We start from the raw sequence: 14,488 nt of genomic DNA on the forward strand, positions 1-14,488 counted from the left end.
AGGTCACATCCCTCATGACTGTATCCTGTGCCCTGTGTGTCCCCTCTAATGATTTTATCTGTTGTGATATCTTTTATTTGTCTGGATGGACTGTCATGCCCATTTTTGCCACATCTGTGCAGCCCCCTGAAAGTCATTCACAAAGGAATGTGGGTCTCTGACTGAAAAAAGGTGCTTCCATCCTTAAGCTATACCAGGCTTCGCACTGCCAAAAGACTGCCAGTCCTTCTGCTACCTGAAGAAAGCCAAAACCATTATGCTCCATTTGCAGGTCAAGGACCCACCCAAGAAATTAAATCAAACATTCAATCCTTCATTGGAGCTATCATCTGCATGCAAAAAAACCAACAAGGAAAGTGGCAAGCAAAACACACAAAAACCAACAAGGAAAGTGGCAAGGAAAACACACAAAAACCAACAAGGAAAGTGGCAAGGAAAACACAGAGCGAGAGCAATAAACACAACAGGAACAACTATGTCTATTGGCAGGAAAATTATGAACGGGTTGGTTTTCAAATAAAACCTTTATATGTCTGTATTCCCCAGGGAAAGCTTCCCATGCTCTGATCAGCATAAAACCTGTGTAAATATACACACAAACATTCATAAACATGAATACAAATAAAGCAATGGGTTTAAAAGGAAGGGAAAGCATTCTTAAATTAACTTTTCATCTCATTTGGAAGAATTCTTTGTAGGAAAAAAGCAAAGATGGATGGAAAGAAAGAAATTTCTTTGGAAGAAGTAGAAGATGACAACCCTCCCCCCCCCCCCAAAAAAAATAGACACCCACACATTGTAACCAAGATTTTCTATTTTAAGAATAAATTTTTCATTTCCTTTGTCAAGTCTGGAGAAATATAGATATTTCAGATGAAATTATATATTAGCATAGATATTTTTATAGTCCCCCTCGACTGAAATTTCTACAAACAGGGAATATAAGGCCATGATGCTCTAAATGAAAGATCAGAAAGAAAAAGTAGGAAGACAAAGTTGTGGCAGTTGCTTCTGGAGGCTGAGAGAGGTGGTACTTTCCACACTCGTGTTGTAAAGGCATTTGTTTCCAGCAATTATTCTTCCTCCTCTGCATAAGCATCACAGCCGTCACTGTTAGCTGCACACAGGAGGCGTCTTAAGCACCAAATGCCTTTACAAGACAGCTTGAAGGTTACTTGCCTGATTCACAATAGATTTATATTAAGGACGGAACATATATGCAGATGTTACTATTAGAGTTACATTCACGTGTGGACCACAGTTTGGGTTCTGAGACCTATACCTTGCCCTTCACTTGACATTGCTGGACATCCCTTGACCCACTTTACACCTTCCTCTGTCCACTATTACCTGACCCCTCTCCCCATACTGGACTGAATCATCACACAATTTGTTAAGCCTTAAAAACCAATGATCAGCAATTCCTATCCTCTTTTTTTTCTAGATCAGAAGACTCAAGGGAGAAAATAAAATAGTTTTCAAGCTGTCTCCACTGCAACCCTAATGATGTTAACTATAACCTTGGAACACCCCAACAAACACTGAATAATCAAAAGCATTATCACAGCTCTCCTCTGGTGCTAAACAATAGGAGATTCCCCTCCTCCGCTCCCCCCTTACTAATACTGGCAGGTAGAGAATTGGCTTGGTGTTAACGTTCTTTGTTCTGTTCTTAAGGGTGGCAACAAATGTCTTAACTCAGATTCATTCCAAGAGAGCTAAAGTATTATTGTGTGGAGAGAGGCGTGGAACAGGAGGAGAGAAATGTTTACTTCTCCACAATAGTGTTGCATAAGGATTTAACTTTGGCTATCTCTTTCAAGCACATAGAAATATAGCTACAGGTTAAAAGCAGCCTAGTGTCAGGTGTCAACATGGCAGGACACGTGCCCAGGGCCCAGGGGGCACTGTCTGGTACCACTTGCGCCTACCACCCTTGCTGCCATAAGCATCTCAGATGATGGTGATGGTGATTAATCACTCCAATATATCAGGGCAAGTTACAACATTTAAACCGCAACATAAAAAAGTGTTAAAAAAAAAAGAACCTTATGATCACAATGATAAGCTGGGTATTTAAAATATACATCTCAGGTTCAAAAGGGTGTATCTTCAGTGTTTGCCCAAACCTATACAATGAAGATGTCTGTGGAGAAAGACATGGCTTAGGGGCTGCCACAAAGAATGTCCTCTTCTGGGCCACCTCACTCTTGAGCCTCTGAGGATGGTGGAACAACAAAGAGTGCTCCTTCTGCCAGTCGTAACACCCGAGGCCTCTAAGGAAGGAGGCAGTCTTTCAAGTGTTTGGGGCCTGAGTTGTTCAGGGCTTTAAACTCTAATGGTAGCACCTTGAATTAGCAGCACATTGGCACAGCACACCTGCTATCGCTTCTCGGCCTTTTGGCTAAGATCAAGTGTAGGGCACAGCACACCTGCTGCCACCCTTGCCACCCTTACCAATAGCTCACGTAACTCCCACCCACCTATTTGACACACCCAACTAACATGTTTTATTATTTATCATTTATTGCATTTATATCCCAACTTCTTCTCCAAGAAGATGAAGGTGGCACAGATGGTACTCCCCTTTCCTATTTTATCCTCACAACAACCACGTGACGAAGAATAGACTGAGATGCTGCAACTGATCTAAGGTCACCCAGTGAGCATCATGGGATTTGAGTCCTGTTCTAAGCATGGCACTACATTGGCTCTCCAGTGTGTTTGGTGGGCAGTGGCAGCAACACTTCTGTACAAGAACTGAACTGGAGCATATCTCTACGTGTAATACAGTGGTACCTTGGGTTACAGACACTTCAGGTTACAGACACTTCAGGTTACAGACACTTCAGGTTACAGACTCAGGCTACAGACCCAGAAATAGTACCTCGGGTTAAGAACTTTGCTTCAGGATGAGAACAGATATCAGGCGGTGGCGGCACAGTGGCAGCAGGAGGCCCCATTAGCTAAAGTGGTACCTCAGGTTAAGAACAGTTTCAGGTTAAGAATGGACCTCCAGAACGAATTAAGTTCTTAACCCGAGGTACCACTGTAAAATGCACCACTCTGTCCAGGTGAACAAGAAGACTCAACAGAGTTCAAGGACACATGTCAGCCAAGGGATGGGGTGCAAAGCTAGGCCAATGAAGAGGGTGCCATGGGGAGACTTCTGATGGCCAAACAGAGAAGCCTCAGGGCCACATTCACCTTTTGGGGCCTGAAGATCCCCACCCCTATTCAGATGGAGACCAAAATACTCCTACAACCTTGTGCGAAGGTAATCATAATCATAACCCTGTACTCAAAGCAAACACAAAAAGTCAGTTTGATCATTTTTTATGTTTTAATGATGCAATCATTACATCAGCAGCTACAGCATTTCATCAGCTTTTGATTCGACCACTGTTCGAGATGGATGTGACATCTAGGAAAAGTACGACAATTGTAACTCTGCACAAACACACAGCTAAGACGTATCAAGAGATTGCTTAAAAGGTTGGTATGAGTTTAGTAACTGTCAGCTGTGTCATCATGTTGAAGCAGGAAACCGGATCAGTTTCTCCTAAATGTAAAGGAAAGTGTGGTTGTAAGAAGAAAACAACTCCTAGTGATGTCGCTTTCTTGCTTCGACAAAGCAAAAAGGATCGAGACGAGTGACGCATTGAATATGGATTTGAAGGAGAAAGGAATTCAAGTCAGTTCCCTTGCAATTCACAGGCACCTTATTGCAGTTGGACAAAAAGCTAGAAGACCTGTCAATAAACAGCTTTTAAGCAAAAAAAAATGAAAGAAAAGTGGTATAAATGGGCAAAAAAGTACAAGGAATGGATGAAAGAACAGTGGAGAAAAGAATCTGTGGGCTATATACAAAAGTCGCCTCTGTGCTATAGACTGTACGATTATGGAGAAGCTCATTCAGGCACTGATTCAAGTGTGGTAAAGGTAAAGGGACCCCTGACCATTAGGTCCAGTCGTGACCGACTCTGTGGTTGCGGCGCTCATCTCGCTTTATTGGCCGAGGGAGCTGGCGTACAGCTTCTGGGTCATGCAGCCAGCATGACTAAGCGGCTTCTGGTGAACCAGGGCAGCACACGGAAACACCGCTTACCTTCCCGCCGGAGTGGTACCTATTTATCTACTTGCACTTTGACGTGCTTTCGAGCTGCCAGGTTAGCAGGAACAGGGACTGTGCAACGGGAGCTCACCCCGTTGTGGGGATTCGAAGCACTGACCTCTGTGGTACAGGGATCCAAAAATCAACAGTGACTGTTCGAAACTAGTAGACTCCATGCCAAACTGTGTTCAAATGCTGCGTATATGTGAATTTTGTACAATAAACTACTAAATTCATTGTTTGTTTCAATTAAGTCGCACAAGGCTGTACACTTGTGTTGCAGCTCACCATCTGCTTTCCTTCCTGCAAGGACTCCCAATTGTTTGATAACTTGGAGAGAGAGACAGAGAGAGAGAGAGAGAGAGAGAGAGAGAGAGAGAAAGAAAGAAAGAAAGAAAGAAAGAAAGAAAGAAAGAAAGAAAGAGAGGTCTGCAAATCATCCAGGTACAATATTATCACAGTCCAGACGTGTGTGGATTAAACAGGGCAAAGTGAACAAAGATTCTTTCATTTTCAAGGTCTTTCATTCTAGTAAATCTAAGCAAACATGAATTAGATTTCCCCATGGTAAAGCTGTACAGAGAGATATGCCTGTTCACACTCCTTTTTCTTTTGTTCCTTCAAAATATACCTGGATTCTAATTGTCTAACAGGCTATTCAGGATAACTCAATAACAATAGTAATAACAACAACCTTTAATGCAATTTAGTTCCTTTGTTGTATCTTTCATGCTGAAGTTGTGCACTTAACTGCAGCATGTGCACATCTTAGCCTGCCCAAGAGACCCTCTCAAACCCATGTCCCACTAGCATCCCTATTATCATCCAAGAAACTTTAGAGCAAATTTGGTGCCCTCAAGATGTTCTTGGAAGCCAGCTCCCATAATGCTTGACAATTGGTCATGCTGGCTGAAGCAGATGGGAATTGTAGTCCAACAATATCTGAAGGGCACAGCTATGGCAATCCTTGATTTTGAGCTTCTCTCTTAATGAAATTGAATGTGGTCAATCTGCAGAGCAAACAAATTTAGAGCTGCTTTTTCAGATTATCAGGGACTAATCCATAATAGTTCAATCTTTCATCATCATTATGATATTTATCATCATATTTATTTATTGATGCTGGTCTAAAATTAGACCTAGGCACTGCACGATATGTCAGAGAAAATGATGGCCCATCCAACTGAGTTGCTGTCTAAAATGCTTTAACAAAATTTATGTGCCTTTTGATTATACAAAAGTTTACAAAAATATAAAATACTAAAATTTTCAATAAAAAGATTAAAAACCGGTATTTAAAAGACTTTGAAAGAATATTAACAAAAAAAGATAAAGCATGTATAACTTCTAAATGTCTGAATAAGCTTACCCAAACAAAAATATTTTCAGCAAATACTGAAAAGAGTACTGTGAAGATTCATGTCAATCAGCAGGGAGTTCCGCTGTATATCTTCTGTCATGTGCTGACGACACACCAATTTGCCTTGACCTTTAACATTATATACATTGGTACCTCGAGTTACAAACACCTCAGGTTACAAACGCTTCAGGTTACAAACAACGCTAACCTGGAAGAGTTACCTCGAGTTGAGAACTTTGCCCCAGGATGAGAATGGAAATCATGTGTCGGCAGCGCAGTGGCAGCAAGAGGCCCCATTTGCGAAAGGACGCCTCTAGTTAACAATTTCACGTTAAGAATGAACCTCTAGAACGAATTAAGTTCATAACTGGAGGTACCACTGTATTCCTCTGAGTGTAAACTGTTTAAGCTTTTTAATATTGTATTTTAATTTTGTTGTTAGCTGCCCTAAAGGGTGGGTAGAAGTAGTAGTAGTAGTAGTAGTAGTAGTAATACAGTAATACCTCAGGTTGAGAACTCTGTGGGTTGTGCATTTTCGGGTTGCAGACCGCGCCAAACCTGGAAGTACCAGAATGGGTTACTTCTGGGTTTCAGTGCTCGCGCATGCACAGAAGCACCGACTCATGTCACTCATGTGCGCAGACGCGGTGCTGTGGGTTGCAAACGTTGCAGGTTGCAAACGTGTCTGCCACACGGACCACATTCGCAACACAAGGTATGACTGTAATAATAATAATAATAATAATAATAAAAACGATCATGTTGTGAACCGTTTCCTGTTTTCCCCACTAAGCTCTGTGTTAGTGAAGAAATAGGAGCCAATAATTCAATGAGATAAATGCTTACTTTGGCATGTTCATATGATAGCTTATTATTGCAAGCTCTTTGGAACCAAATCTGAACTTTCATTTTGTGTTTGTACAATATTTGGCAAGTAGGAATCTTGGCTCGTCTATGCAACATTCCTGGACAGTTACATACAGTAGTCTAAATGGTCTAGGGCTTAGAAATGCATGTTGGAAATGCTAAATCACTTACTAGCCTCGCCTCCAGAAGTGAGTTTGGGTTCAGAGGCTCTTTACAGGTGCCACCACTGTCAGAGAAAACGGAATAATTCAGCATAGCACTAAGCTAAAGTCCTTTCACAGAGTTTTAGTTGTGCTAAAATTTGGCCAAGGAATAACCAAATCTACTTGCTATGGTATCTCTGAACTATAGGTGCATGATTTGCTGGTCATCTAGCAGTCTACAGAATGGTTTCCATATTTAACAGTATGCGGAAAGGAACAATATAGGAACCCATTATTTTGAAATAATGGCCATGTAGTGCCCTTCAGATATTGTTGGACTATGATAGTATTCACATGGCAGTTTATCAATTTCCCTGACATTTCAACCTACTGAAGGAGGGAAGGAGTAGCATTATATGTAAAGGAGGTGTACTCTTATGAAGAGATCCATGACATGGAGCATGGAAGGCAGGCTGAGAGTACATGGGTAAAAAATGGTAGGAGATGAAAACAACAGTGACCTTTCTGGGAGTGTCTGCTATAAACCTCCAAGTCAGACTGAGGACTTGAATTATGCCTTCCTAGAGCAAGTTAACAAACATTTAAAAAGGAGAGACATAGTTATCAGGGGAGATTCAACTACTCCAATATCTGCTGGAACTCAAACTCTGTAAGGAATGCAAGGTCCAACAAATTCCTCCATTGCCTCACTGACAATTTCATTTTCCATAAGGTGGAAGAAGCAACAAGGGGGTCATTTCTCTTGGACCTAACAGGGAGGAACTGATAAATGAAGTGAAACTACTGGGTACCTTAGGAGGAAGTAATGGTGTTCTCTAGGGTTTCATTATACAGAGGCAAGGGAAAGTTGAGTGCAGTTGGACATGCACTCTGGACTTTAAGAAGGCTGATTTCAAAATGCTTAAGGAACTGCATGGTCAGAAATATTCAAAGACAAGGGAGTCCAATATGGATGGGAGTTTTTTAAAGGTGAAATAAGGAAGGCAATTCCAACAAGAAAGAAATGTGGGAGGCATCTAAAGAAAAGGATGTGCCAGTTCTATGATACTATTATTGCACAACTCCCATTATATTTGAGCTGACAGTATGCATGAAATATAAAAAAACATCAATAGTTTACTTAGTAAGGCCAAACTGATTAATCAGTTAAATACATGCGTGTATATCTGGAACAGAAGTCTCACTTTCAATTGGGAAAGCAGATTTCAGTGCAAGGATATATCTTTGTTGTAAACCAGGCTTTGTTATCATGCAAGGATTTCGTTGCAGACTTCACTTTAATGTGAGGGTGATAAGTTCCTGGCAAAAAGACTGGATACAGCCAATGGGCTCTACATTATTGATGATTCTTTAATTCCTTGCAAGAAAACCAGAACACATCTTGTGGCATTTAAGGATTAAATGAATATAACTTGGCATGAGCCGGGGTAGTCAACATGGTGCCCTTCAGCTGTTGTCTGGCTACAACTTCCATCAGCACCAGAGATAATGGAAGTCTGAGGCTGCATTAACTAGGCCGTTTTTGTCTCATTTCCCCAATGTTTCCCTGTCTATTAATTTTTATATTACGTTGTACTGCAATACAGTTCTTTTCTGCTGTTTGCAAGGGTAAAACACGGGGACAGAAGACTGCATGTGCAGAAAGAGTAGGGGCGTAGCAACACTGGTAAATTACATTTGTTGTTGCATCACACTATGCCCGCTGGTATGAACAAAATCTAGTGCAACGTGCTGGTATACCAGTGAAAAAGCCTTGTTTCACAATTCAACAGGTGTTGCAGTGTGAAAGGAATGTTAGAGAACTAGCATTATAATCAGGAAAACGAATGCAATATTACCCATGCATCATTCCTGAATATTGGCCATACTGTCTGGCACTGATGTATTCCATAACATCTTGATTGTACCCTGTTGTCTCTCCCTGGAGTAAACCATGCAATCCACAAAAAGCTTTAGTTTAAAATGGACAGCTCAACGAGATGGACTCTTAAACTTGACCAGGAGTACAATTCACCCATTCTTACATCCCAGCTTTTCACCCTCACTTCCTATTAAACCTAAAGAATGAAGCAGCATTTGGGCTCAAATTATGATGTCTTCTTCCTTTGGATTGGCTTGCAAAATATATTAGCCACAAAATATATTGCTGGGAGTTGGGAACCCAAAGGCGTACACAATAGGCTACAAACATTGACTGTCATATAAATGATAGTCTGGGAGCTCATAGCTGTAGATTGTGAGCTATATACTGCTACTTGCTGATGAGATAAGTAGTCTCAAAGGAGGGCAGGAAGGGAGGCACATAAGTTACCTAATTGGTTATGTGGAAAGGGGTTTTTTAAACCACCATGCTCAGAGGTCTATAAATGATGTGGCTGCCATGCAAAGGTTGTTTGCTTGAGTTGCTAATATATATCTTCTGGAATGATGATACCTTTGGAGAAATTGTACTCCAGTCATGAACGTTTATCACACATTCCTTAGTGTTAACAGTGGACAAGTTTCTGTCAGGGGCTAGTTGCGTGTTGAGTCCCACAACTGCCACCCCCCAAAAAATTCACACTTCACACATCAATTTTTGTTTGGGTTTTTGGCATAATTTTGGCCACAACTTTATTCAAGTACAAAAATGTGAGTGGTTGCTTAGGCATTGGTTATGACTATCTGTCCATGCCCTCAGGGACAGAGCTGGCATACCGGACACCAACGGAAGCCAGTGTGGGGAAACAAGTATTGGGTGAGAAAATGAAGCTGGGCAACAGTCTAACACTTCTCACCCTCATGTTCCTGTGGGGCCTGCACGGCCCAAGTCCAACGCCATGAACAAGGACGAAAAGAATGGCAAGCCCCTGGATTCCTTTAACGGAATTCCCTCCGCATCATTTGGAGGGGTAGGCACTTACCCCTCCAAGCACCACTTTAACCAATGCCTAACCGCCATGGAGCCCTCAGCTCACCGCCAAACCACTCACAGACCCAACCAAGACCTCAGCTTGGTCACCACCGCACCTATCCAAGCCTCATTCCCTGAAGCAGAAAGGTGCACGCCATCAGCTCTGAAAAAGGATGGCGCCTGAAAAAGAATCTCGGGGTGGGAAATCACATCTCCACCCAGCTCCAAAACCTTTTTTTTTTTTTTTTTTTTTGGAGAATTGATGCGCTTTCTGGCCCTTTCAGTGGCGGCTGGGCAACGACTGCCCCTCCAAAGGCGGCGTTGCAAAAGCTTTGACCAGAAAATTCTCGCTGTTGGCACCATTGCCCGCAGCGTCTCCAGGTCACCCAAAATTGCAGCACGTAGTGACAAACAGTCCATGGCCACCAGGTCGTTCTCACCCAGCTGCACCACCATAGCAGCTGGCGGCCCCTCCAGGAGCAACTGCCTCCGGATACTTGGCAGGAACTTTGACCAGCGCATTCCCCGTCTGGACAGCCAAGACAACCGAATGTGTGGAGGAAGGCCGAGATCTGGACCCATTCCAGATTGCCGTGCTGCAACGCCAGCCCAATGGACTGTGCCCCACCATCCAAATGCGGACCACCGCTAGACCTGATAAAATGAACAAAAGCAGTATAAGATACCAATTGTCAGCGAACATATCCTTTGAACGAATTTGATTTCCAGCGACCCAAATCCTTTATTCTGGAGGCTGACAAGCCCCAATGGGCTGCTGTCGTGGCAGCCCCTATCCTAAATGAATGGGGGGCAAAAACTTGGGCTGTGCCGCCACAAGCCAGAATCGCCTTACGCATCACCTTTGCAAACTGGTGTCTTGACAGGGGCAACCCATTCTCATGCCTTAGCAGGGGCCCATCCCCTTGGGCACGTACCGCCAGGTACTTATTAACATCTTTTACCGGGCAGGGGCCTGCTTCCCCCGTAGCAGGGAGACGAATAAGGGCCCCCTTACCCCTCTGATCCGTCTTTGAATGCCTGGTTGTGATTCGCAATTCAACCGGGGATAACTGCACATCCTGTATGAAAAGGCCCCTAGAACTACCATCTCTGTGATTTTCCACCACGAGCTCACCCACTCTTAATGCTCCAAAAAAATGCAATAGAAAAGGCAGCCGAAAAAAGGCGAGCCTCATACCCCGACCAACACGCCACCCGCAACTTCCTGCGCATTTAACATGCTTTCTGGCCTGCTCAGTGGTAGTTTGTCTAGGCATTGGTTCCCGACTAGCTGCACCTGACCTTAGCAGGGCAGCACTGACGACTGGGCCCCACCATATCGTCAGTACAAATAAACAGCGTGGGGGAGCAATGAAACAGGATCAGACTCAAGCTCACCCCCAAATGCTACCAGGGACTCTTGTGTGGCCCTACCCCTCGAAAGGGGTTGACAAAAGCATAGCGAATCCTTGGATTCCCTTAATGGAATATCTTTGCACATTGGATGGGACAGGTGCTCCAACCCCCCCTCCAGACCACCTTGAACCAATGCCTTAAATTATTATGAGTCCAGGGAGAGCTGCCATCAACTCAATCCAAGCCCTCTTGCATGCAGGAATGCAAACTTATGCTGGAGGAAGACAGCAAACATTCTCGCCCAGCTGTACCACCAGCACTGCGGGAGGACCTGCTCAGGTCACACTCGACCACACCAAAGGAAGGATCTCCTCCCAAAGCATTCCCCATCAGGACATCCAGTAAATGTTCACATGGGCAGGAAGACTGAGATGGCGCCCCAGTCCAAACTCGTCAACATGCTTACCAGCCTAGTGTATGATGCTGTGACCCAAATGTGCACAGCTGCTCCTATGGAAAAAGGAAATAACAGACAAGCATCAGCACAGACATCATTTGACACTTCTTGATATAACCCTTGTCAGCGTAAGGCTTCCAAATGACCCGTATTCACAATCCTGTCTACTGACAAGGCCCCCAGTGTGCAGCCTTTGCAGCAGTCCTATTAGGAAGGAATGAGGCGTGTTCAGCGGTAAGCAAGCCGCAGGCAGTAATAACTGGTGCACGACGTAAGCACACTGATGCCTGGCTAACGGGAGCCCATTTTCATGCACTAGGAGTGGGCCAGCCCCCAGGGAATGAAAAGCCAAATATTCTGTTATCCATAACAGAATATTTCACCTGTGGCGGGAACCCTGATTGTGGCACTCCTGCCCACTAAGTCTGTTTTTGAGTTCCCGATTCTAAAGACAAGCTCCAAAGGATAAGGAAAAGTCCTGAAGCAATAAGCCTCCAGACTCTCAGCCCCATGCTGGCACCAACAACCATTTTCCTAACCCTCAGTGCGAAAATGCAATGGACTACTGAAAGGAATCTCGCCTTGATCTTTAACCAGCAGACAAGTTTTAACTTGTTGCAGATACTACATAGGTAAAATTGACCAACTTCCTGCCCACTGTTCTATTCCAACCTTCCAAGGCCCTGCGCACTACAAACTTTATACAAGGGTCTCTGAAAATTAAAGCTTCAGTGTAACAGACATCGCAGCAGACTGAATTCTGATAGTTATAACAGCACGCCCAATCTGCAGCAGGTAGACCAAATACTGCAGGATCTGCTCAGAGGATGGGGGCTAATTCATCTGAATGGCCGAGGACTGCCAGTTTAAGGCTAAGAAATCCATCCAGGCCATCCCATAAGAGCTAAAGCAGAAGGGGAAATGGAAGCTGCTGCTCTCTGTAAATACTAATTGTTGTCAAAATGCCACAGGTGGTCTGGAAAAGTCTGGCAACAGCTGAGTCTGGAGCCCAGGATCTGAAGCTCTTCATCTGAAAATGGGATAGAGTGTCAGCAACATCATTAGAGGATCCCGTAATTTGGAGAGTAGAAAGCACAATATTAAACCTTAAGCGACGCAGCTCGAAAGCGTGAGCAGAGGGGCGGAGAATCTGCCGGAGCGTGAGGACTGTTTTGCCAAGACGCTCACCACTACCTGGTTATCAGACCAAAAGCAGATCCGATGGTCACTGAACTCCTCGGGCCACATGTGAACTGCTACTACAATGGGGAAAACTCAAGAAAAGTTATGTCACATGATTGCCTCATCACACCGGGCTTGAGGCCATAGCTTTGCACACCAGCGGCCCTTGAAATAAAACCAAAGGGCAAAGATCCAGCAGCACCAGCATGAACCTGAAAATCCCTGTGCGGGTTCAAGGTATCCTGCCATGGCGAACTACTATTGCATGCATTCAGGAATTGCTACCATCGCCTGATATCTGCCTTCACCACACTTGGTAGGCATACACAAAGGTAAGGGGACCTCAAGCCGCAGGCAGCCTGGCCTAGTGGGAAGATTAATTAAGTGACCCAGCAAGATCGGATCTGATGAAGCATCACTTGCTACAGAGGAAGTATTACAAAATAACTTCCTTCAAGGCAGACAGCTTCTCCATAGGCAAGTGGTTTGTTTTAGCAACGATATCCACTGGATCCCTAAATAAAATGGGAATATGGGCAAAAGGTATTGAGCTATTGCTTGCCAGCTTCCAGCCCCCGCTTGGGCAGGGGGCATCTTGTGCTGCCATTGTGATATGTAAATTTACAGGGCCGACGCTGGCCAGAACCCCTATGCAACTACACACTCCGTGCAATGTACACACATTCCTTGCAATGCAAAAACAGACTCTGTGCAATGCAACTACACCCTCCATGCAATGCAAAAAAAAAAAAAAACCACGCTCTGTGCAAAGCAAATACACATTCCGTGCAATGCACACACAAACCCTCCGTGCAATGCAACTACACACTCCATTCAATGGAACTACACTCCATGCAATGCAACTACACACTCCGTGCACTGCACACACCCTCCGTTCAATGCAACTACACACTCCGTGCAATGCACACACACTCCTTGCAATGCAAAAACAGACTCTGTGCAATGCAACTACACCCTCCATGCAATACACACCTTCCGTGCAATGCAACTACACACTCCGTGCAATGCACACACACGCACACTCTGTGCAATGCAACTGCACCTTCCGTACGATGCAACAACACACTCCGTGCAATGCAACAATACACTCCGTGCAATGCAAACACACCCTCCGTGCAATGCAACTGCAAATCTCTCACGCAATGCAATGCAATTGCAGCCCGTGCAGCGCCGTGCCCTGCAACACACAGAGCAAACTGCAATGCGGGCACGCAAAGGTGCTTTCTCCCACTTGCATATTGCAAATGTGGCACCCATTACATCTCTCACAGTGAGGTAACCACCAAAAGGACCTAAGTGTCCAGGTAGAGCAATGGGGGAGCATGCAGCTGTCCCATACAGGGACCAATCCTGCAACCTAGGCATTACCGGCACCATGCGCTGACCCAGTGAAACCAATGCTTATAGACCACACGGGGACACTATTCAGGCCGGAAACGCTTCCAGGCCATCAAATTCTAGGGCAAAGCCCTAGGATCACCTGCTAGGCCAGGCATAAATGTTTCCAGTGAAATAGGAGAGTTGAGGTAGCCCACAGCTTGTCCAGGTACCCCTGCTTGCCCTTTTAGAGGGAAGCACCCCTTCAAGAAAACCCAAAGTTCTTTTATCACAGATGGGCAGAACTACCCAGCAACAGAATAACCTAAAAGGAGCAGTTAGTTTTGTTTTGTTATAACAATGGCTAAGAGGGGGATATGAACCCTGTCTCCCAGGTCCTAGTCTTACACTTTAGCCAGTAGGCCACAATGGCTCGTCTCTAAAATGGCAGTTGCCACTATCGGGGCAAAACAAACTTAAAGAAAATAAACTTGTTCAGAAATGGCATAGTTCAAGAGCATATGCAGAGTGCTCATAGTCCTTGGAGGCACAGAGAGCCTCTGGGGCCGTCTGCCTCAGATATACATTAGGAGCAACTGGGCCTGCAAGCAGATACATTCCTATAGCGAGAATGAGTCACTTGTCAGAGACTTAACAATTAACTGCTACCTGTAGCAGACTTAGGCTTGGAAGTTAATGTGCAGGCCGAATAGGCCTCCCTGCTTCTGCTCTTGAGAATCTTAGTCTCATAGCAATA

The 14,488-nt window shown here is 44.4% G+C and overlaps 1 long non-coding RNA gene across 1 annotated transcript in view; it reads right to left on the bottom strand.

Moving 5' to 3' along the window:
• The window catches only part of LOC310837041, a 429,589-nt gene extending 415,591 nt beyond the window's left edge, over positions 1-13,998 (bottom strand). Inside the window, exon 1 of the long non-coding RNA XR_014560365.1 lies at positions 13,519-13,998. This is a non-coding gene — a long non-coding RNA (uncharacterized lncRNA). The remainder of the gene's footprint in view (positions 1-13,518) is intronic.
• Between the last annotated feature and the right edge of the window lie 490 nt (positions 13,999-14,488).

This window comes from Podarcis gaigeae, assembly GCF_964106915.1.
Source record: "Podarcis gaigeae genome assembly, chromosome: Z".
Taxonomy (NCBI): Eukaryota; Metazoa; Chordata; class Lepidosauria; order Squamata; family Lacertidae; genus Podarcis; species Podarcis gaigeae.